At 40.4% G+C, this 24,967-nt stretch overlaps 1 protein-coding gene across 2 annotated transcripts in view; it reads right to left on the bottom strand.

Annotated features, from left to right (window-relative positions):
* Nucleotides 1-24,967, bottom strand: part of LOC124123036 (acetylcholinesterase-like) — a 123,000-nt gene that overhangs the window by 85,564 nt on the left and 12,469 nt on the right. The window lies entirely within an intron of this gene.

Here is a 24,967-nt window from a genome sequence, read left to right as displayed (position 1 = left end):
CGCAACACTAAACCGACTTCAACTTCTTTCATTTTGGAGAGATTGGACTTTTAATAAGTAATGCTTAGTATCGTACAACGACAATGTGCATATGTAAGAAATATGGCTACGAAATATTAGGTGTAAAACCTCTCGAATAGTGGATAACAGTTTCCTGAGTTTACATGGTACTGGTTTTCAAAACATTAGTTTGTAGCAAAGAACACATTAATAATTCGCATAGAACATACCCTTATTCGTATCTTAGTATTTAACCCATTTGTAAAATGAAGACACTGGTGCATATTTCTACTAAACATTGTAAATTTTGACGATTGATATGGATTATACCAGTACTTGACACAAGACATAGTTTTCTCGAAACGTCACGAAACGGGTACTTGACACTTAAAAAATAGGTATTTGACACATCAGGTAACATTCGGCTACTTGGCACTGGACGGATACTTGAAATAGGACATACTGGTATTGGGCATTGAACATTTGGTACTTGACATTTACCATTTTTTGACACTGGACATGTAGGAAGTTGGCATCTGACAGAAGGACTGCCTACGTGACTGTCGCTCTTTGTCCGTATGAAAGGCAACTTAAACAATTCATCAAGAGACATTTCAGATAACAACACTTGAAAAAGAAGTGCGCGTATTATTCATGAACTTCATGAGCGTAGCCATTTACCACCCTACTGGTGCACATTTCTTTACATGTAGCCATCAGACCTGAGTCACATTTCCTTAGATGACGTAGCTATCAGCCTGAGTCACATTTCTTTATGTGACGTAGTTATCGGCCTGAGAAACACTTCTTTACATGACTTCGCTATTAGCCTCAGTCACTTTTCTGTTCATGACGTAGCTATCAGCCTGAGTCACACTTTTTTACATGTAGCTATCAGCCTGAGTCACATTTCTTTACATGACGTAGCTATTAGCCTGAGTCACTTTTCTTTAAATGACGTAGCTTTCAGCCTGAGTCACTTTCCTTTACATGACGTCGCTATCAGCCTGAGTCACTTTTCTTTACATGATGTAGCTATCAGCCTGAGTCACATTTCTTTACATGACGTAGCTATCAGCCTGAGTCACATTTCTTTACATGTTGTTATCAGCCTCAGTCACATTTCTTTACATGACGTACCTATCAGTCTTAGACACATTTATTTACATGACGTACCTATCAGCCTGAGTCACATTTCTTTACATGTAGCTATCAGCCTCAGTCACATTTCCTTACATGACGTAGCTATCAGTTTGAGTCACATTTCTTTACATTACGTAGCTATCAGCCTGAGACACATCTCTTTACATGTAGCTATCAGCCTGAGTCACATTTCTTTACATGTAGCTATCAGCCTGAGTCACATTTATTTACATGACGTAGCTATCTGCCTCGGTCACATTTCTTTACATGTAGCTATCAGCCTGAGTCACATTTCTTTACATGTCGCTATCAGCCTCAGTCACATTTCCTTACATGACGTAGCTATCAGCCTGAGTCACATTTCCTTACATGACGTAGCTATCAGCCTGAGTCACATTTCTTTACATGACGTAGCTATCAGCCTAGTCACATTTCCTTACATGTAGTTATTAGCCTGAGACATATTTCCTTACATGACGTAGCTATGAGTCTGAGTCGCATTTCTTTACATGACGTAGCTATCAGCCTGAGACACATTTCTTTACATGTAGCTATCACCCTCAGTCACATTTATTAACATGGCGTAGCTTTCAGCCTGAGTCACTTTTCTTTACATGACGTAGCTATCAGCCTGAGTCACATTTCTTTACATGACGTAGCTATCAGCCTAGTCACATTTCCTTACATGTAGTTATTAGCCTGAGACATATTTCCTTACATGACGTAGCTATGAGTCTGAGTCGCATTTCTTTACATGACGTAGCTATCAGCCTGAGTCACATTTCTTTACATGTAGCTATCACCCTCAGTCACATTTATTAACATGGCGTAGCTTTCAGCCTGAGTCACTTTTCTTTACATGTAGCTATCAGCCTGAGTCACATTACTTTACATAACGTAGCTATCAGCCTTAGACACATTTCTCTACATGACGTCGCTAACAGCCTGAGTCACATTTCTTTACATGTAGCTATCAGCCTGAGACACATTTCTTTACATGACATAGCTATCAGCCTAAGACACATTTCTTTCCATGTAGTTGTAGTTATCAGCCTGAGACACATTTCTTTACATGACATAGCTATCAGCCTAGTCACTTTTCTTTACATGTAGTTATCAGCCTGAGTCACATTTCTTTACATGTAGCTATCAGCCTAAGACACGTTTCTTTACATGACGTAGCTATCAGTCTGGGTCACATTTCTTTACATGACGTCGCTATTAGCCTGAATCACTTTTCTTTACATTACGTAGCTATCAGCCTGAGTCACTTTTCTTTACATGTAGTTATTAGCCTGAGTCACATGTCTTTACATGACGTAGCTATCAGCCTGAGTCACATTTCTTTACATGACGTCGCTATCAGCCTGATTCAATTTCTTTACATGACGTAGCTATCAGCCTGAGACACATTTCTTTACATGACGTCGCTATCAGCCTGAGTCACATTTCTTTACATGTAGCTATCAGCCTCAGTCACATTTCTTTACATGCCGTAGCTATCAGCCTCAGTCACATTTCTTTACATGTCGCTATCAGCCTGAGTCACATTTCCTTACATGACGTAGCTATCGGCCTGAGTCACATTTCTTTACATGACGTAGCTATTAGCCTGAGTCACATTTCTTTACATGACGTAGCTATCAGCCTGAGTCACATTTCTTTACATGTTGTTATCAGCCTCAGTCACATTTCTTTACATGACGTACCTATCAGTCTTAGACACATTTATTTACATGACGTACCTATCAGCCTGAGTCACATTTCTTTACATGTAGCTATCAGCCTCAGTCACATTTCCTTACATGACGTAGCTATCAGTTTGAGTCACATTTCTTTACATTACGTAGCTATCAGCCTGAGACACATCTCTTTACATGTAGCTATCAGCCTGAGTCACATTTCTTTACATGTAGCTATCAGCCTGAGTCACATTTATTTACATGACGTAGCTATCTGCCTCGGTCACATTTCTTTACATGTAGCTATCAGCCTGAGTCACATTTCTTTACATGTCGCTATCAGCCTCAGTCACATTTCCTTACATGACGTAGCTATCAGCCTGAGTCACATTTCCTTACATGACGTAGCTATCAGCCTGAGTCACATTTCTTTACATGACGTAGCTATCAGCCTAGTCACATTTCCTTACATGTAGTTATTAGCCTGAGACATATTTCCTTACATGACGTAGCTATGAGTCTGAGTCGCATTTCTTTACATGACGTAGCTATCAGCCTGAGACACATTTCTTTACATGTAGCTATCACCCTCAGTCACATTTATTAACATGGCGTAGCTTTCAGCCTGAGTCACTTTTCTTTACATGACGTAGCTATCAGCCTGAGTCACATTTCTTTACATGACGTAGCTATCAGCCTAGTCACATTTCCTTACATGTAGTTATTAGCCTGAGACATATTTCCTTACATGACGTAGCTATGAGTCTGAGTCGCATTTCTTTACATGACGTAGCTATCAGCCTGAGTCACATTTCTTTACATGTAGCTATCACCCTCAGTCACATTTATTAACATGGCGTAGCTTTCAGCCTGAGTCACTTTTCTTTACATGTAGCTATCAGCCTGAGTCACATTACTTTACATAACGTAGCTATCAGCCTTAGACACATTTCTCTACATGACGTCGCTAACAGCCTGAGTCACATTTCTTTACATGTAGCTATCAGCCTGAGACACATTTCTTTACATGACATAGCTATCAGCCTAAGACACATTTCTTTCCATGTAGTTGTAGTTATCAGCCTGAGACACATTTCTTTACATGACATAGCTATCAGCCTAGTCACTTTTCTTTACATGTAGTTATCAGCCTGAGTCACATTTCTTTACATGTAGCTATCAGCCTAAGACACGTTTCTTTACATGACGTAGCTATCAGTCTGGGTCACATTTCTTTACATGACGTCGCTATTAGCCTGAATCACTTTTCTTTACATTACGTAGCTATCAGCCTGAGTCACTTTTCTTTACATGTAGTTATTAGCCTGAGTCACATGTCTTTACATGACGTAGCTATCAGCCTGAGTCACATTTCTTTACATGACGTCGCTATCAGCCTGATTCAATTTCTTTACATGACGTAGCTATCAGCCTGAGACACATTTCTTTACATGACGTCGCTATCAGCCTGAGTCACATTTCTTTACATGTAGCTATCAGCCTCAGTCACATTTCTTTACATGCCGTAGCTATCAGCCTCAGTCACATTTCTTTACATGTCGCTATCAGCCTGAGTCACATTTCCTTACATGACGTAGCTATCGGCCTGAGTCACATTTCTTTACATGACGTAGCTATTAGCCTGAGTCACATTTCTTTACATGACGTAGCTATCAGCCTGAGTCACATTTCTTTACATGACGTAGCTATCAGCCTAGTCACATTTCCTTACATGTAGTTATTAGCCTGAGACATATTTCCTTACATGACGTAGCTATGAGTCTGAGTCGCATTTCTTTACATGACGTAGCTATCAGCCTGAGACACATTTCTTTACATGTAGCTATCAGCCTGAGTCACATTTATTAACATGGCGTAGCTTTCAGCCTGAGTCACTTTTCTTTACAGGACGTAGCTATCAGCCTGAGTCACATTTCTTTACATGACGTAGCTATCAGCCTGAGTCACATTTCTTTACATGTAGCTATTAGCCTGAGTCACATCACTTTACATAACGTAGCTATCAGCCTTAGACACATTTCTCTACATGACGTCGCTATCAGCCTGAGTCACATTTCTTTACATGTAGCTATCAGCCTGAGACACATTTCTTTACATGACATAGCTATCAGCCTGAGTTGCATTTCTTTACATGACGTACCTATCAGCCTAAGACACATTTCTTTCCATGTAGTTGTAGTTATCAGCCTGAGACACATTTCTTTACATGACGTAGCTATTAGCCTGAGTCACAGTTGTTTACATGTAGCTGTCAACTTTAGTCACATTTCTTTACATGACGTAGCTATCAGTCTGGGTCACATTTCTTTACATGACGTAGCTAACAGCCTGAGTCACTTTTCTTTACATGTAGTTATCAGCCTGAGTCACATTTCTTTACATGTAGTTATTAGCCTGAGTCACATGTCTTTACATGACGTAGCTATCAGCCTGAGTCACATTTCTTTACATGACGTCGCTATCAGCCTGAGACACATTTCTTTACATGACTTCGATATCAGCCTCAGTCACATTTATTTACATGGCGTAGCTATCAGCTTGGGTCACTTTTCTTTACATGAAGCTATAAGCCTCAGTCACATTTCTTTACATTACGTAGCTATCAGCCTGAGACACACTTCTTTACATGGCGTAGCTTTCAGCCTGAGTCACATTTCTTTACATGACGTAGCTATCAGCCTAGTCACATTTCTTTCCATGTAGTTGTAGTTATCAGCCTGAGACACATTTCTTTACATGACGTAGCTATCAGCCTGAGTCACATTTGTTTACATGTAGCTGTCAACTTTAGTCACATTTCTTTACATGACGTAACTATCAGTCTGGGTCACATTTATTTACATGACGTCGCTATCAGCCTGATTCAATTTCTTTACATGACGTAGCTATCAGCCTGAGACACATTTCTTTACATGACGTCGCTATCAGCCTGAGTCACATTTCTTTACATGTAGCTATCAGCCTCAGTCACATTTCTTTACATGCCGTAGCTATCAGCCTCAGTCACATTTCTTTACATGTCGCTATCTGCCTGAGTCACATTTCCTTACATGACGTAGCTATCAGCCTGAGTCACATTTCTTTACATGACGTAGCTATCAGCCTAGTCACATGTCCTTACATGTAGTTATTAGCCTGAGACATATTTCCTTACATGACGTAGCTATGAGTCTGAGTCGCATTTCTTTACATGACGTAGCTATCAGCCTGAGACACATTTCTTTACATGTAGGTATCACCCTCAGTCACATTTATTAACATGCCGTAGCTTTCAGCCTGAGTCACTTTTCTTTACATGACGTAGCTATCAGCCTGAGTCACATTTCTTTACATGACGTAGCTATCAGCCTGAGTCACATTTCTTTACATGTAGCTATCAGCCTGAGACACATTTCTTTACATGACATAGCTATCAGCCTGAGTTGCATTTCTTTACATGACGTACCTATCAGCCTAAGACACATTTCTTTCCATGTAGTTGTAGTTATCAGCCTGAGACACAGTTGTTTACATGTAGCTGTCAATTTTAGTCACATTCCTCACATGACGTAGCTATCAGTCTGGGTCACATTTCTTTACATGACGTAGCTAACAGCCTGAGACACATTTCTTTACATGACGTCGCTATCAGCCTGAGTCACATTTCTTTACATGTAGCTATCATCCTCAGTCACATTTCTTTACATGCCGTAGCTATCAGCCTCAGTCACATTTCTTTACATGTCGCTATCAGCCTGAGTCACATTTCCTTACATGACGTAGCTATCAGCCTGGGTCACATTTCTTTACATGACGTAGCTATCAGCCTAGTCACATTTCCTTACATGTAGTTATTAGCCTGAGACATATTTCCTTACATGACGTAGCTATGAGTCTGAGTCGCATTTCTTTACATGACGTAGCTATCAGCCTGAGACACATTTCTTTACATGTAGCTATCACCCTCAGTCACATTTATTAACATGGCGTAGCTTTCAGCCTGAGTCACTTTTCTTTACATGACGTAGCTATCAGCCTGAGTCACATTTCTTTACATGACGTAGCTATCAGCCTGAGTCACATTTCTTTACATGACGTAGCTATCAGCCTAGTCACATGTCCTTACATGTAGTTATTAGCCTGAGACATATTTCCTTACATGACGTAGCTATGAGTCTGAGTCGCATTTCTTTACATGACGTAGCTATCAGCCTGAGACACATTTCTTTACATGTAGGTATCACCCTCAGTCACATTTATTAACATGCCGTAGCTTTCAGCCTGAGTCACTTTTCTTTACATGACGTAGCTATCAGCCTGAGTCACATTTCTTTACATGACGTAGCTATCAGCCTGAGTCACATTTCTTTACATGTAGCTATCAGCCTGAGACACATTTCTTTACATGACATAGCTATCAGCCTGAGTTGCATTTCTTTACATGACGTACCTATCAGCCTAAGACACATTTCTTTCCATGTAGTTGTAGTTATCAGCCTGAGACACAGTTGTTTACATGTAGCTGTCAATTTTAGTCACATTCCTCACATGACGTAGCTATCAGTCTGGGTCACATTTCTTTACATGACGTAGCTAACAGCCTGAGTCACTTTTCTTTACATGTAGTTATCAGCCTGAGTCACATTTCTTTACATGTAGCTATCAGCCTGAGTCACTTTTCTTTACATGACGTAGCTATCAGCCTGAGTCACATTTCTTTACATGACGTAGCTTTCAGCCTGAGTCACTTTTCTTTTCATGTAGCTATCAGCCTGAGTCACATTACTTTACATAACGTAGCTATCAGCCTTAGACACATTTCTCTACATGACGTCGCTATCAGCCTGAGTCACATTTCTTTACATGTAGCTATCAGCCTGAGACACATTTCTTTACATGACATAGCTATCAGCCTGAGTTGCATTTCTTTACATGACGTACCTATCAGCCTAAGACACATTTCTTTACATGTAGGTATCAGCCTGAGTTACATTTCTTTACATGACGTCGCGACCAGCATGAGGCACATTTCTTTACATGTAGCTATCAGCCTGAGTCACATTTTTACATGACGTAGCTATAAGCCTGAGTCATATTTCTTTACATGACGTCGCTATCAGCCTGATTCAATTTCTTTACATGACGTAGCCATCAGCCTTAGACACATTTCTTTACATGACGTCGCTATCAGCCTGATTCAATTTCTTTACATGACGTAGCTATCAGCCTGAGACACTTTTCTTTACATGTAGCTATCAGCTTGAGTCACATTTCTTTACATGGCGTAGCTTTCAGCCTGAGTCACATTTCTTTACATGTAGCTATCAGCCTGATTCAATTTCTTTACATGACGTAGCTATCAGCCTGAGACACATTTCTTTACATGACTTCGATATCAGCCTCAGTCACATTTATTTACATGGCGTAGCTATCAGCTTGGGTCACTTTTCTTTACGTGAAGCTATAAGCCTCAGTCACATTTCTTTACATTACGTAGCTATCAGCCTGAGACACACTTCTTTACATGGCGTAGCTTTCAGCCTGAGTCACAATTCTTTACATGTAGCTATCAGCCTCAGTCACATTTCTTTACATGACGTAGCTATCAGCCTAGTCACATTTCTTTCCATGTAGTTGTAGTTATCAGCCTGAGACACATTTCTTTACATGACGTAGCTATCAGGCTGAGTCATATTTCTTTACATGACGTCGCTATCAGCCTGATTCAATTTCTTTACATGACGTAGCCATCAGCCTGAGACACATTTCTTTACATGACGTCGCTATCAGCCTGATTCAATTTCTTTACATGACGTAGCTATCAGCCTGAGACACTTTTCTTTACATGTAGCTATCAGCTTGAGTCACATTTCTTTACATGGCGTAGCTTTCAGCCTGAGACACATTTCTTTACATGTAGCTATCAGCCTGATTCAATTTCTTTACATGACGTAGCTATCAGCCTGAGACACATTTCTTTACATGACGTAGCTATCAGCCTAGTCACATTTCTTTACATGTAGTTGTAGTTATCAGCCTGAGACACATTTCTTTACATGACTTAATTATCAGCCTAGTCACATTTCTTTCCATGTAGTTGTAGTTATCAGCCTGAGACACATTTCTTTACATGACGTAGCTATCAGCCTGAGTCACAGTTGTTTACATGTAGCTGTCAACTTTAGTCACATTTCTTTACATGACGTAGCTATCAGTCTGGGTCACATTTCTTTACATGACTTCGGTATCAGACTGAGTCACTTTTCTTTACATGACGTAGCTATCAGCTTGAGTCACTTTGTTTTACATGACGTAGCTATCAGCCTGAGTCACATTTCTTTACATGGCATAGCTTTCAGCCTGAGTCACATTTCTTTACATGACGTACCTATCAGTCTTAGACACAATTATTTACATGACGTTCCTATCAGCCTGAGTCACATTTCTTTACATGTAGTTATCAGCCTGAGTCACATTTCTTTACATGTAGCTATCAGCCTGAGTCACGTTTCTTTACATGACGTAGCTATTAGCCTGAGTCACATTTCTTTACATGTAGTTATCAGCCTCAGTCACATTTCTTTACATGTCGCTACCAGCCTGAGTAGCATTTCCTTACATGACGTAGCTATCAGCCTGAGTCACATTTCTTTACATGGCGCAGCTATCAGCCTAGTCACATGTCTTTACATGTAGTTATCAGCCTGAGACACATTTCCTTACATGACGTAGCTATGAGTCTGAGTCACATTTCTTTCCATGTAGTTGTAGTTATCAGCCTGAGACACATTTCTTTACATGACGTAGCTATCAGGCTGAGTCATATTTCTTTACATGACGTCGCTATCAGCCTGATTCAATTTCTTTACATGACGTAGCCATCAGCCTGAGACACATTTCTTTACATGACGTCGCTATCAGCCTGATTCAATTTCTTTACATGACGTAGCTATCAGCCTGAGACACATTTCTTTACATGACTTCGATATCAGCCTCAGTCACATTTATTTACATGGCGTAGCTATCAGCTTGGGTCACTTTTCTTTACATGAAGCTATAAGCCTCAGTCACATTTCTTTACATTACGTAGCTATCAGCCTGAGACACACTTCTTTACATGGCGTAGCTATCAGCCTGAGTCACATTTCTTTACATGTAGCTATCAGCCTGAGTCACATTTCTTTACATGACGTAGCTATCAGCCTAGTCACATTTCTTTCCATGTAGTTGTAGTTATCAGCCTGAGACACATTTCTTTACATGACGTAGCTATCAGCCTGAGTCACAGTTGTTTACATGTAGCTGTCAACTTTAGTCACATTTCTTTACATGACGTAGCTATCAGTCTGGGTCACATTTCTTTACATGACTTCGGTATCAGACTGAGTCACTTTTCTTTACATGACGTAGCTATCAGCTTGAGTCACTTTTCTTTACATGACGTAGCTATCAGCCTGAGTCACATTTCTTTACATGGCATAGCTTTCAGCCTGAGTCACATTTCTTTACATGACGTACCTATCAGTCTTAGACACAATTATTTACATGACGTTCCTATCAGCCTGAGTCACATTTCTTTACATGTAGTTATCAGCCTGAGTCACATTTCTTTACATGTAGCTATCAGCCTGAGTCACGTTTCTTTACATGACGTAGCTATTAGCCTGAGTCACATTTCTTTACATGTAGTTATCAGCCTCAGTCACATTTCTTTACATGTCGCTACCAGCCTGAGTAGCATTTCCTTACATGACGTAGCTATCAGCCTGAGTCACATTTCTTTACATGGCGTAGCTATCAGCCTAGTCACATGTCTTTACATGTAGTTATCAGCCTGAGACACATTTCCTTACATGACGTAGCTATGAGTCTGAGTCGCATTTCTTTACATGACGTAGCTATCAGCCTGAGACACATTTCTTTACATGCAGCTATCAGCCTCAGTCACATTTAACTACATGGCGTAGCTTTCAGCCTGAGTCACTTTTCTTTACATGTAGCTATCAGCCTGAGTCACATTTCTTTACATGACGTAGCTATCAGCCTTAGACACATTTCTCTTCATGACGTCGCTATCAGCCTGAGTCACATTTCTTTACATGTAGCTCTCAGCCTGAGACACATTTCCTTACATGACGTAGCTATCAGCCTGAGTTGCATTTCTTTACATGTAGCTATAAGCCTGAGTCACATTTCTTACATGACGTCGCTACCAGCATGAGACACATTTCTTTACATGTAGCTATTAGCCTGAGTCACATTTTTTTACATGACGTAGCTATCAGCCTGAGTCACATTTCTTTACATGACGTCGCTTTCAGCCTGATTCAATTTCTTTACATGACGTAGCTATGAGCCTGAGACACATTTCTTTACATGACGTCGCTATCAGTCTGATTCAATTTCTTTACATGACGTAGCTATCAGCCTGAGACACTTTTCTTTACATGTAGCTATCAGCTTGAGTCACATTTCTTTACATGTAGTTATCAGCCTCAATCACATTTATTTACATGGCGTAGCTTTCAGCCTGAGTCACTTTTCTTTACAGGACGTAGCTATCAGCCTGAGTCACATTTCTTTACATGACGTAGCTATCAGCCTGAGTCACATTTCTTTACATGTAGCTATTAGCCTGAGTCACATCACTTTACATAACGTAGCTATCAGCCTTAGACACATTTCTCTACATGACGTCGCTATCAGCCTGAGTCACATTTCTTTACATGTAGCTATCAGCCTGAGACACATTTCTTTACATGACATAGCTATCAGCCTGAGTTGCATTTCTTTACATGACGTACCTATCAGCCTAAGACACATTTCTTTCCATGTAGTTGTAGTTATCAGCCTGAGACACATTTCTTTACATGACGTAGCTATTAGCCTGAGTCACAGTTGTTTACATGTAGCTGTCAACTTTAGTCACATTTCTTTACATGACGTAGCTATCAGTCTGGGTCACATTTCTTTACATGACGTAGCTAACAGCCTGAGTCACTTTTCTTTACATGTAGTTATCAGCCTGAGTCACATTTCTTTACATGTAGTTATTAGCCTGAGTCACATGTCTTTACATGACGTAGCTATCAGCCTGAGTCACATTTCTTTACATGACGTCGCTATCAGCCTGAGACACATTTCTTTACATGACTTCGATATCAGCCTCAGTCACATTTATTTACATGGCGTAGCTATCAGCTTGGGTCACTTTTCTTTACATGAAGCTATAAGCCTCAGTCACATTTCTTTACATTACGTAGCTATCAGCCTGAGACACACTTCTTTACATGGCGTAGCTTTCAGCCTGAGTCACATTTCTTTACATGACGTAGCTATCAGCCTAGTCACATTTCTTTCCATGTAGTTGTAGTTATCAGCCTGAGACACATTTCTTTACATGACGTAGCTATCAGCCTGAGTCACATTTGTTTACATGTAGCTGTCAACTTTAGTCACATTTCTTTACATGACGTAACTATCAGTCTGGGTCACATTTATTTACATGACGTCGCTATCAGCCTGATTCAATTTCTTTACATGACGTAGCTATCAGCCTGAGACACATTTCTTTACATGACGTCGCTATCAGCCTGAGTCACATTTCTTTACATGTAGCTATCAGCCTCAGTCACATTTCTTTACATGCCGTAGCTATCAGCCTCAGTCACATTTCTTTACATGTCGCTATCTGCCTGAGTCACATTTCCTTACATGACGTAGCTATCAGCCTGAGTCACATTTCTTTACATGACGTAGCTATCAGCCTAGTCACATGTCCTTACATGTAGTTATTAGCCTGAGACATATTTCCTTACATGACGTAGCTATGAGTCTGAGTCGCATTTCTTTACATGACGTAGCTATCAGCCTGAGACACATTTCTTTACATGTAGGTATCACCCTCAGTCACATTTATTAACATGCCGTAGCTTTCAGCCTGAGTCACTTTTCTTTACATGACGTAGCTATCAGCCTGAGTCACATTTCTTTACATGACGTAGCTATCAGCCTGAGTCACATTTCTTTACATGTAGCTATCAGCCTGAGACACATTTCTTTACATGACATAGCTATCAGCCTGAGTTGCATTTCTTTACATGACGTACCTATCAGCCTAAGACACATTTCTTTCCATGTAGTTGTAGTTATCAGCCTGAGACACAGTTGTTTACATGTAGCTGTCAATTTTAGTCACATTCCTCACATGACGTAGCTATCAGTCTGGGTCACATTTCTTTACATGACGTAGCTAACAGCCTGAGACACATTTCTTTACATGACGTCGCTATCAGCCTGAGTCACATTTCTTTACATGTAGCTATCATCCTCAGTCACATTTCTTTACATGCCGTAGCTATCAGCCTCAGTCACATTTCTTTACATGACGCTATCAGCCTGAGTCACATTTCCTTACATGACGTAGCTATCAGCCTGGGTCACATTTCTTTACATGACGTAGCTATCAGCCTAGTCACATTTCCTTACATGTAGTTATTAGCCTGAGACATATTTCCTTACATGACGTAGCTATGAGTCTGAGTCGCATTTCTTTACATGACGTAGCTATCAGCCTGAGACACATTTCTTTACATGTAGCTATCACCCTCAGTCACATTTATTAACATGGCGTAGCTTTCAGCCTGAGTCACTTTTCTTTACATGACGTAGCTATCAGCCTGAGTCACATTTCTTTACATGACGTAGCTATCAGCCTGAGTCACATTTCTTTACATGACGTAGCTATCAGCCTAGTCACATGTCCTTACATGTAGTTATTAGCCTGAGACATATTTCCTTACATGACGTAGCTATGAGTCTGAGTCGCATTTCTTTACATGACGTAGCTATCAGCCTGAGACACATTTCTTTACATGTAGGTATCACCCTCAGTCACATTTATTAACATGCCGTAGCTTTCAGCCTGAGTCACTTTTCTTTACATGACGTAGCTATCAGCCTGAGTCACATTTCTTTACATGACGTAGCTATCAGCCTGAGTCACATTTCTTTACATGTAGCTATCAGCCTGAGACACATTTCTTTACATGACATAGCTATCAGCCTGAGTTGCATTTCTTTACATGACGTACCTATCAGCCTAAGACACATTTCTTTCCATGTAGTTGTAGTTATCAGCCTGAGACACAGTTGTTTACATGTAGCTGTCAATTTTAGTCACATTCCTCACATGACGTAGCTATCAGTCTGGGTCACATTTCTTTACATGACGTAGCTAACAGCCTGAGTCACTTTTCTTTACATGTAGTTATCAGCCTGAGTCACATTTCTTTACATGTAGCTATCAGCCTGAGTCACTTTTCTTTACATGACGTAGCTATCAGCCTGAGTCACATTTCTTTACATGACGTAGCTTTCAGCCTGAGTCACTTTTCTTTTCATGTAGCTATCAGCCTGAGTCACATTACTTTACATAACGTAGCTATCAGCCTTAGACACATTTCTCTACATGACGTCGCTATCAGCCTGAGTCACATTTCTTTACATGTAGCTATCAGCCTGAGACACATTTCTTTACATGACATAGCTATCAGCCTGAGTTGCATTTCTTTACATGACGTACCTATCAGCCTAAGACACATTTCTTTACATGTAGGTATCAGCCTGAGTTACATTTCTTTACATGACGTCGCGACCAGCATGAGGCACATTTCTTTACATGTAGCTATCAGCCTGAGTCACATTTTTACATGACGTAGCTATAAGCCTGAGTCATATTTCTTTACATGACGTCGCTATCAGCCTGATTCAATTTCTTTACATGACGTAGCCATCAGCCTTAGACACATTTCTTTACATGACGTCGCTATCAGCCTGATTCAATTTCTTTACATGACGTAGCTATCAGCCTGAGACACTTTTCTTTACATGTAGCTATCAGCTTGAGTCACATTTCTTTACATGGCGTAGCTTTCAGCCTGAGTCACATTTCTTTACATGTAGCTATCAGCCTGATTCAATTTCTTTACATGACGTAGCTATCAGCCTGAGACACATTTCTTTACATGACTTCGATATCAGCCTCAGTCACATTTATTTACATGGCGTAGCTATCAGCTTGGGTCACTTTTCTTTACATGAAGCTATAAGCCTCAGTCACATTTCTTTACATTACGTAGCTATCAGCCTGAGACACACTTCTTTACATGGCGTAGCTTTCAGCCTGAGTCACAATTCTTTACATGTAGCTATCAGCCTCAGTCACATTTCTTTACATGACGTAGCTATCAGCCTAGTCACATTTCTTTCCATGTAGTTGTAGTTATCAGCCTGAGACACATTTCTTTACATGACGTAGCTATCAGGCTGAGTCATATTTCTTTACATGACGTCGCTATCAGCCTGATTCAATTTCTTTACATGACGTAGCCATCAGCCTGAGACACATTTCTTTACATGACGTCGCTATCAGCCTGATTCAATTTCTTTACATGACGTAGCTATCAGCCTGAGACACTTTTCTTTACATGTAGCTATCAGCTTGAGTCACATTTCTTTACATGGCGTAGCTTTCAGCCTGAGACACATTTCTTTACATGTAGCTATCAGCCTGATTCAATTTCTCTACATGACGTAGCTATCAGCCTGAGACACATTTCTTTACATGACGTAGCTATCAGCCTAGTCACATTTCTTTACATGTAGTTGTAGTTATCAGCCTGAGACACATTTCTTTACATGACTTAATTATCAGCCTAGTCACATTTCTTTCCATGTAGTTGTAGTTATCAGCCTGAGACACATTTCTTTACATGACGTAGCTATCAGCCTGAGTCACAGTTGTTTACATGTAGCTGTCAACTTTAGTCACATTTCTTTACATGACGTAGCTATCAGTCTGGGTCACATTTCTTTACATGACTTCGGTATCAGACTGAGTCACTTTTCTTTACATGACGTAGCTATCAGCTTGAGTCACTTTGTTTTACATGACGTAGCTATCAGCCTGAGTCACATTTCTTTACATGGCATAGCTTTCAGCCTGAGTCACATTTCTTTACATGACGTACCTATCAGTCTTAGACACAATTATTTACATGACGTTCCTATCAGCCTGAGTCACATTTCTTTACATGTAGTTATCAGCCTGAGTCACATTTCTTTACATGTAGCTATCAGCCTGAGTCACGTTTCTTTACATGACGTAGCTATTAGCCTGAGTCACATTTCTTTACATGTAGTTATCAGCCTCAGTCACATTTCTTTACATGTCGCTACCAGCCTGAGTAGCATTTCCTTACATGACGTAGCTATCAGCCTGAGTCACATTTCTTTACATGGCGCAGCTATCAGCCTAGTCACATGTCTTTACATGTAGTTATCAGCCTGAGACACATTTCCTTACATGACGTAGCTATGAGTCTGAGTCACATTTCTTTCCATGTAGTTGTAGTTATCAGCCTGAGACACATTTCTTTACATGACGTAGCTATCAGGCTGAGTCATATTTCTTTACATGACGTCGCTATCAGCCTGATTCAATTTCTTTACATGACGTAGCCATCAGCCTGAGACACATTTCTTTACATGACGTCGCTATCAGCCTGATTCAATTTCTTTACATGACGTAGCTATCAGCCTGAGACACATTTCTTTACATGACTTCGATATCAGCCTCAGTCACATTTATTTACATGGCGTAGCTATCAGCTTGGGTCACTTTTCTTTACATGAAGCTATAAGCCTCAGTCACATTTCTTTACATTACGTAGCTATCAGCCTGAGACACACTTCTTTACATGGCGTAGCTATCAGCCTGAGTCACATTTCTTTACATGTAGCTATCAGCCTGAGTCACATTTCTTTACATGACGTAGCTATCAGCCTAGTCACATTTCTTTCCATGTAGTTGTAGTTATCAGCCTGAGACACATTTCTTTACATGACGTAGCTATCAGCCTGAGTCACAGTTGTTTACATGTAGCTGTCAACTTTAGTCACATTTCTTTACATGACGTAGCTATCAGTCTGGGTCACATTTCTTTACATGACTTCGGTATCAGACTGAGTCACTTTTCTTTACATGACGTAGCTATCAGCTTGAGTCACTTTTCTTTACATGACGTAGCTATCAGCCTGAGTCACATTTCTTTACATGGCATAGCTTTCAGCCTGAGTCACATTTCTTTACGTGACGTACCTATCAGTCTTAGACACAATTATTTACATGACGTTCCTATCAGCCTGAGTCACATTTCTTTACATGTAGTTATCAGCCTGAGTCACATTTCTTTACATGTAGCTATCAGCCTGAGTCACGTTTCTTTACATGACGTAGCTATTAGCCTGAGTCACATTTCTTTACATGTAGTTATCAGCCTCAGTCACATTTCTTTACATGTCGCTACCAGCCTGAGTAGCATTTCCTTACATGACGTAGCTATCAGCCTGAGTCACATTTCTTTACATGGCGTAGCTATCAGCCTAGTCACATGTCTTTACATGTAGTTATCAGCCTGAGACACATTTCCTTACATGACGTAGCTATGAGTCTGAGTCGCATTTCTTTACATGACGTAGCTATCAGCCTGAGACACATTTCTTTACATGCAGCTATCAGCCTCAGTCACATTTAACTACATGGCGTAGCTTTCAGCCTGAGTCACTTTTCTTTACATGTAGCTATCAGCCTGAGTCACATTTCTTTACATGACGTAGCTATCAGCCTTAGACACATTTCTCTTCATGACGTCGCTATCAGCCTGAGTCACATTTCTTTACATGTAGCTCTCAGCCTGAGACACATTTCCTTACATGACGTAGCTATCAGCCTGAGTTGCATTTCTTTACATGTAGCTATAAGCCTGAGTCACATTTCTTACATGACGTCGCTACCAGCATGAGACACATTTCTTTACATGTAGCTATTAGCCTGAGTCACATTTTTTTACATGACGTAGCTATCAGCCTGAGTCACATTTCTTTACATGACGTCGCTTTCAGCCTGATTCAATTTCTTTACATGACGTAGCTATGAGCCTGAGACACATTTCTTTACATGACGTCGCTATCAGTCTGATTCAATTTCTTTACATGACGTAGCTATCAGCCTGAGACACTTTTCTTTACATGTAGCTATCAGCTTGAGTCACATTTCTTTACATGTAGTTATCAGCCTCAATCACATTTATTTACATGAAGTAGCTATCAGTCTGAGTCACGTTTCCTTACATGACGTAGCTATCAGCCTGAGTCACATTTCTTTACATGACGTAGCTATCAGCCTGAGACACATTTCTCTACATGACGTCGCTATCAGCCTGAGTCACATTTCTTTACATGTAGTTATCAGCCTGAGTCACATTTCTTTACATGTAGCTATCAGCCTGAGTCACATTCCCTTACGTGACGTAGCTATCAGCCTGAGTCAATTTTCTTTACATGACGTAGCTATCAGCCTAGTCACATTTCTTTACATGTAGTTATCAGCCTGAGTCACATTTCTTTCCATGATGTAGCTATCAGCCTTAGACACATTTCTCTACATGACGTCGCTATCAGCCTGAGTCACATTTCTTTACATGTAGCTCTCAGCCTGAGACACATTTGTTTACATGACGTAGCTATCAGCCTGTGTCACATTTCTTTACATGGCGTAGCTATCAGCCTGAGCCACATTTCTTTACATGTAGTTATCAGCCTGAGACACATTACTTTACATGACGTAGCTATCAGCTTCAGTGACGTTTCTTTACATGTAGTTATCAGCCTGAGTCACATTTATTTACATGTAGTTATCAGCCTGAGTCACATTTCTTTACATGTAGCTATCAGCCTGAGTCATATTTATTTACATGACGTCGCTATCAGCCTGAGTCACATTTCTTTACACGTAGCTATCAGCCTGAGTCACATTTCTTTAAATGACGTAGGTATCAGCCTGGGTCACATTTCTTTGTGCCTGGGATATGAATGATAATATAAAGCAGATATATCTTATAATCGAGGATTGTGATTTATCTATTGAAGTTAAATGAATGATTTTCTTCTGCTTGTTTAGGAATCAATTCATGTTCAACAGCATTGTGAGCATATTCACTCTCCAAAAAATGAAACGCACAGGTAGTATGTAGTTCACTACACAAAAAATCCGGTATATAAATTAGATACATGTTATTGGAAAATGTTGGTGGCCTGATATTCGACAAACCGTGCGTCAAAAACGCAGACATTGTTGAATTGCAATGTCTTAAATGGCATTGTTTTCACACTTGTTCAAAAATTTCATGGAGGAAAACAGAAAAGCAAAATGCACGTGCAAGTTATGGCATTCGTAACTCGTGGTAGCGGCTATTAAAAGGCAAGCATAAGCCACTAATTTTTCATTCAATCGTCAGCATTTTTCAAGTTCGAAAATGCCGAGACTCAGCGCTGCCGATCTCCATAGGACGCATCTAAAGAGGGGAATCGCAGTCTTCTATTGCACGCCTCTTCAACGTCCACCACAGCATCATTTGCCGCATTTGGGACCGGTACACACAGTTCAATTCCACCGCAGACCGTCTGAGAACCGACCGACCAAGAATTACACTGAGACACTGAGTTCAGCGCAGCAACCTTGTGGCCTTATGTATGTGACTTGACAATGAACAGCTTTCAATGCCACTGTACAACGACAACATGTGACTATCGAGCTCCAAAATTTCATATTTTATATGAGCAGCATTAGCCGCTGTAAAACACGTCACAAGTTTAGTCGGGTCTGATAAGGTTTCCTACATAATGTTCGTATCAGTTTGCTTTGAATTGAGAAGAATGCTAATGAAGTTGGTGCATTGCCTCCAGTCGTGTACCGATAGACCTGTAAACGGACATTACCAATTTCCGGAAGTCAAACTCTAAACACTACACTAACAGGCCCACAGAGTTCACCCATCAATAAATATCAAAGATCGTAGACTCCGACAGTGACCTTCGAGTAAATTCAATCGGTTTTTTTCCAGTTCATAATCACCAATAGAACAGTAGCCCCAGCAATTACAAGTATAATTAATGCTAAGGAAAGATGCTATAAAAAAAGTAGAAACAGTTAGGGAATTAAAGGTCACCACTTGAACAGATATTACAATTTCACTACGATTGATATGTGGTTTATGTGATTATTCTTGGTAAAGACACTGGTTTTTTAAGATAAGAATACCGTCCTATCATAAGGTCATTACATTAACACCATTAAGTTTTTAATCGTTCACTGTCGGTGACAAATACAAATATTGATAATTATAAGAAATGGGGGTTACACTAGATGTTTGAAACAGGAACGGGTTTACCAACAGCGTGTAAGTCGACGTAGTCCTCTTGCAATAATGAAGAGAGGGCCTGTTTATATAGTTGACACAACGTTACTTTTAGCGCCATGACTGACTCACCGGCATCACGGGCAGGCCATGTGTAACAATTTGACATCGCAGAGACAATGTGCAGTTATATCGCGATGAGAAAAAGGTAACCATTATTAAATACCTGTCAACAAAAATCGGACAGTAGAATAGTTGGGGTTAGACAGTACAACGTTTGTCATTAATAATGATAAATGAACATTACGGAAATTTGCGCAGTGCATAGATTAACATGACACTGACATACACTGTACATTGATTTGCTTCATCCAGTAACAATAGAGGGCTTATTGTTGCCATAGACTTAATGCATAATACGATCAAGTCGTCTTTATAGTTGCCAGTTATCGTGTTCAAATGTGTACTGAGTTGTACTTTACGCTGATTACACTATTACAGTTATGTCATCATCATCATACAGCTGGAATAACTAACGTGCGGCGTTAAACACCCAAACACCCAAACACGTGCGTACGTGCGTGTGTGTGTATACTTTCGAGCACTTACGTTCATCGTTTTATTTTTTATTTCTCCGTAGAGGTAATATGAACATACACATAAGCATAATTTAAGCACCGACTTATTCAAAATCCAATTCCGAAATATAATGATAGACCCTGACCTGAGCCAAATTAAACACCATTGGGAACACAGAACGGAGTATCAATGTAACCCCAATCAATCAAAACTCAATACCTGGCAGAACGGAGTAACAATGTAACCCCAGTCTATCACCACTCAACACCTGGCAGAACGGAGTATCAATGTAACCCCAGTCTATCACCACTCAACACCTGGCAGAACGGAGTATCAATGTAACCCCAGTCTATAACCACTCAATACTTGACTAAACGTAAAAGCAATGAGCTTCCATTCACTCACCTTCACGAGATTCGTGTTTTTCCTATGAAAGCGTTCTCTATAGTGTGCTCTCTGTAAACTGCTTCCTACATCGTGTTTTCTGTAAAGTGTTTAATATAAAGTGTTTTCTTAAAGTGTTCCCTTTATTGTGCTGTCTGTAAAGTGCTTCCATATATGTTTCTGTGTAATATTCTCCTTAAAGTGTTCCCTAAATAGAGTTTTCTGCAGTGGTCTGTGTTGTGTTACCTATCTATTGTCTTCTGTGTAGTATTCTCTGCAAAGAGTTCCCTTTCTATTGTGGTCTGTGTAGTATTCTCTACAAGGTGTTACCTATCTATTGTGGTCTGTGTAGTGTGCCCTATCTATTGTGGTCTGTGTAGTGTTCCCTATCTATTGTGGTCTGTGTAGTGTGCCCTATCTATTGTGGTCTGTGCAGTGTTCCCTATCTATTGTGGTCTGTGTAGTGTGCCCTATCTATTGTGGTCTGTGTAGTGTTCCCTATCTATTGTGGTCTGTGTAGTGTGCCCTATCTATTGTGGTCTGTGTAGTGTTCCCTATCTATTGTGGTCTGTGTAGTATTCTCTATCTATTGTGGTCTGTGTAGTGTTCCCTACCTATTGTGGTATGTGTAGTGTGCCCTATCTATTGTGGTCTGTGTAGTGTTCCCTATCTAATGTGGTCTGTGTAGTGTTCCCTATCTAATGTGGTCTGTGTAGTGTTCCCTATCTAATGTGGTCTGTGTAGTGTTCCCTATCTAATGTGGTCTGTGTAGTGTTCCCTATCTATTGTGGTCTGTGTAGTGTTCCCTATCTATTGTGGTCTGTGTAGTGTTCCCTATCTATTGTGGTCTGTATAGTATTCTCTACAAAGTGTTCCCTATCTATTGTGGTCTGTGTAGTGTTCCCTATCTATTGTGGTCTGTGTAGTGTTCCCTATCTATTGTGGTCTGTGTAGTGTGCCCTATCTATTGTGGTCTGTGTAGTGTTCCTACCTATGTGGTATGTGTAGTGTTCCCTATCTATTGTGGTCTGTGTAGTGTTCCCTATCTATTGTGGTCTGTGTAGTGTTCCCTATCTATTGTGGTCTGTGTAGTGTTCCCTATCTATTGTGGTCTGTATAGTATTCTCTACAAAGTGTCTCCTATATATTGTGGTCTGTGTAGTGTTCCCTATCTATTGTGGTCTGTGTAGTGTTCCCTATCTATTGTGGTCTGTGTAGTGTTCCCTATCTATTGTGGTCTGTATAGTGTTCCCTATCTATTGTGGTCTGTGTAGTGTTCCCTATCTAATGTGGTCTGTGTAGTGTTCCCTATCTATTGTGGTCTGTGTAGTGTTCTCTATCTATTGTGGTCTGTGTAGTGTTCTCTATCTAATGTGGTCTGTGAAGTATTCTCTACAAAGTGTTCTCTATCTGTTGTCTTCTGTGTAGCATTCTCTACCAAGTGTTCCCTATCTGTTGTGGTCTGTGTAGCATTCTCTCTGGTGTATCGAGAGCAAGTTTCCATAACCTATGTTCTCGTCCAGATCGTATTGTTAGATATCTAGACAGAGATAATCTGCTCAGAAGCGCATTGTTTAGTAATTTTTTTCGTGTAGGTGAATCTTATTTTTCACCAGTTTTGACCATAATCGTTTCTTGATGAAATGTGAACACATTATATAATCATTAACCTCGTCAGACAAATTATATTTGGAGACAAGACGTAGCATGCTAAAGATGGATGATTTCGTGTCACATTTGTTCTTATTAACTAGTGTTGTTTTATATCTAAACTGTCCAAGTCGGACTAGAAACATTTGTTTGAAAATATACATTAGGTTTGAATTACATAGCTTACCAAGCTTTTGGTGATCAATGTATCCTTGTACTGACATAACACCAATTGTGTCTCTCTCTATTTCTTTGGGCATACGCTTATTAAAACCCTGGATTATCTTACAGAGTTAGCGTTTAGTGATTGCGAGCATTTCATATTCCTTTAAGGATAGTTTTCCCCACACATGAAATCCATATAACCCACAGGGGAATATCACTCGTTGCCAGTTGCGCACGGCGGCTATGGCGAAGTCCACCAAAGTACAGGCCAGAATCATGATTTACATTTATCAATTTGCTCAGTTTTTCATATTCTAACTTCGTTCTTTCAACAGAAGTTTTAACAGTACTTATGTACACTCCCGCATAGACAATTACCTTTTGAACAGGTAATTTTATCTTACCAATGTAAAGATGTTCAGGCGACACTGTTTTTTTACTACATCCAAAAGTTAGGACACTACTTTTGAACTCATTGTATTTTAACTGCCACTTGTTACCATAATTTTCTGCAACGTTTAGGAGCATTTGAAGACCTGTTGTGTTACAGCTGATCAAGGTCGTGTCGTTTGTTAACAGTATTCCTGGGCATCGTCCACATGGGAGACATAGTCCACAACCGGAATTGCTTAGTTCATGAAGTAAATCGTTTATATAAAGAGTAAAGAACCATGCTGATATGACACGACCCTGACCTACACCCTGTTTAACAGGGAAAACACCAGATTTGAAGCCAGCAAAGCTAACACATGGGTACATAGAATTGTAAGATAGACGTAGAATTCCCCATAATTTACCATTGATACCAAATTTATGTAATTTGTAGAAGAGGCCGTCAAGCCAAACACGAGCGAAGGCTTTCTCGTTATCGAGAAAGGCACAATAAACTGGTGAGTTTCTTCCGTTAAAGTATGAAATACTTTCTAGAACAGTGAGAGCCGCAATTTCAGCACCAGCATTTTTCCTAAATCCTAACTGTAGGGGGTGAGGAAAGGCTACATCGTCGTTTACGGTATACACACTGCTATGGGGGTCATATTCAGTACCTTGTGTTTACGATGTATACACTGCTATTGAGGTCACATTCAGTACCTTATATTTACGGTGCATACAATGCTGTGTGGGCACATTCAGTACCTTGTGTTTACAGTGTACACATTCCTATAGAGATCACATTCAGTACCCTGTGTTTACGGTGCACACACTGCTATAGAGATCACATTCAGTACCCTGTGTTTACGGTGCACACACTGCTATAGAGATCACATTCAGTACCCTGTGAAGGCAACACGCAGTACTCCCTGTTAACTGTTCACACACCACCACGAAGGCAACACGCAGTACTCCCTCTTAACTGTTTACACACCACCACGAAGGCAACACGCAGTACTCCGTGTTAACTGTTTACACACCGCCACGAAGGCAACACGCAGTACTCCGTGTTAACTGTTTACACACCACCACGAAGGCAACACGCAGTACTCCGTGTTAACTGTTTACACACCACCACGAAGGCAACACGCAGTACTCCCTCTTAACTGTTTACACACCACCACGAAGGCATCACGCAGTACTCCGTGTTAAGTGTTTACACACCACCACGAAGGCAACACGCAGTACTCCTTGTTCAGTGTTTACACACCGCCACGAAGGCAACACGCAGTACTCCCTCTTAACTGTTTACACACCACCACGAAGGCAACACGCAGTACTCCCTCTTAACTGTTTACACACCACCACGAAGGCAACACGCAGTACTCCGTGTTAACTGTTTACACACCACCACGAAGGCAACACGCAGTACTCCGTGTTAACTGTTTACACACCACCACGAAAGCAACACGCAGTACTCCGTGTTAACTGTTTACACACCACCACGAAGGCAACACGCAGTACTCCCTCTTAACTGTTTACACACCACCACGAAGCCAACACGCAGTACTCCGTGTAAACTGTTTACACACCACCACGAAGGCAACACGCAGTACTCCCTGTTAACTGTTTACACACAACCACGAAGGCAACACGCAGTACTCCCTCTTAACTGTTTACACACCACCACGAAGGCAACACGAAGTACTCCCTGTTAACTGTTTACACACCACC

The sequence above is a fragment of the Haliotis rufescens genome, unplaced genomic scaffold, assembly GCF_023055435.1.
Source record: "Haliotis rufescens isolate VD_foot unplaced genomic scaffold, xgHalRufe1.0.p SCAF_9, whole genome shotgun sequence".
NCBI lineage: Eukaryota > Metazoa > Mollusca > Gastropoda > Lepetellida > Haliotidae > Haliotis > Haliotis rufescens.
Note: the sequence above shows the minus strand (reverse complement) of the source record. Positions and strands in the feature narration are given on the sequence as shown.